The sequence below is a fragment of the Mastomys coucha genome, chromosome X (assembly GCF_008632895.1).
Source record: "Mastomys coucha isolate ucsf_1 chromosome X, UCSF_Mcou_1, whole genome shotgun sequence".
NCBI lineage: Eukaryota > Metazoa > Chordata > Mammalia > Rodentia > Muridae > Mastomys > Mastomys coucha.
The window spans coordinates 40912711-40914625 of NC_045030.1; positions in this window are offsets into that span (position 1 = coordinate 40912711).

Here is a 1915-nt window from a genome sequence, read left to right on the forward strand (position 1 = left end):
AACCCTGAGATTCCACCTCACACCAGTCAGAATGGGTAGGATAAAAAGCTCAGGTGACAGCAGATGCTAGAGAGGTTGTGGTGAAAGAGGAACAAATAATTCTTAACAGTAAAAGAAATTGTGAGAATAACCATCCCTAACCTCAAGCTGTATTATAGAGCAATAGTGATTAAAACTGCCTGGTATTGATACAGAGACAGACAGGTAGATCAAGGGAATGGTATCAAAGACCCAGAAATAAACCCATACACCTATGGTCATTTGATCTTTGACAAAGAAGTCAAAAACATATAGAGGAAAAAAGAAAGAATCGTCAATAAATGGTGCTGGTCTAACTGGCTGTCTGTATGTAGGAGAATAAAAGTAGATCCATATTTATCACCTCCCATAAAGTTCAAGTTCAAGTGGATCAAGGACCTCAACATAACACCAGATAAACTGAATCTAACAGAAGAGAAAGTGGAAAAGAGTCTCAAACTCATTGGCATAAGGGGAAATTTCCTGAATAGAATACCAATGGCTCAGACTGTTAGATCAACAATTGTTAAATGGGACCTCATGAAACTGAAAAACTTTTATAAGGAAAAAGGCACCATCAATAGGACAAATTGGCAACCTACAGATTGAGGAAAAATCTTCACTAATCCTACATCCAACAGAAGGCTAATATCCAAAATATATAAAGAACTCAAGAAGTTAACCTGCAAAAACCCAAATAACCCAATTTAAAAACTGGGTACAGAGCAAATAGATAATCCACAACAGAAGAATCTCAAATGTCCAAGAAGCACTTAAAGAAATGTTCAAAGTCCTTAGTTATCAGAGAATACAAATCAAAACTACCCTGACATTCCACCTCACACCAATCAGAATAGCTAAGATCAAAATCTCAGGTGACAGCACATGCTGCCAAGGATGTGGAGAAAGAGGAACACTCCTCCATTGCTGGTGGGATTTCAAGCTGGTACAGCCACTCTGGAAAGCAATCTGGCAATTCCTCAGAAAACTGGACATAGTACTACTTGAGGACCCAACTATACCTCTCTTGGGCATATACACAGAAGATGCTCCAACATGTAATAAGGACACATGCTTCACCATGTTCATAGCAGCCTTATTTATAATAACCAGAAACTGGAAACAACCCAGATGTCCCTCAACAGAGTAATGGATACAGAAGATGTGGTACATTTATACAATGGAATACTACTCAGCTATTAAGAATGAAGACACCCTGAGTTTTGCAGACAAATAGATGGAACTAGAAAATATCATCCTGATGCCAGGCGGTGGTGGTGAAAGGCTAGAGAATCTTAGAATTTAAAATGAGGGCATTTAGTAGAAATGTATGTATAATGTATAACCTTTACCTAAAAGGAGACATGGAAAACCTCTGTAAGAAACCAAAAATGTGGAGTAGTCAGTTACAGGAACTTGGCTAACTCAGAGCCTCAGGGCTCTGTTTTCCTATACCTGCCCCTCCTAACTGATCCACAATGAGGGCGGAACTAGGAATGATGGTCTACTGTTTTAAGAGGTTCTCCACCCAGCTGAGGCTTTCCACCTTGCTGACCAATAGATGAAAATTACATTCGTAGAAGGAATATGTTCCCTTCCCTAACTGAATACCTTAGGTTGGGTCCCTCTGAAATTTTCTACTGTTTTTTTATGTTTCCTTGGTAACCTCCTCACCCTCCCCCCCCCCAGTTTGTGGTTTTTCCCTTTAAATACCCCTTACTCCTTGTAGTCTGGGTCGAACTCCTCTGGCCTACAAGGTCACAAGATCAACCCCTGTACCTGCCTATCCCAAATAAACCTCATGTGATTGCAGCAAGATCGTTCTCTCATGAGTTATTGGGTGGTCGTGTTATCCCGAGACTTGAGTGAGGGTCTCCCGAGCTCTGGGGGTCTTTCA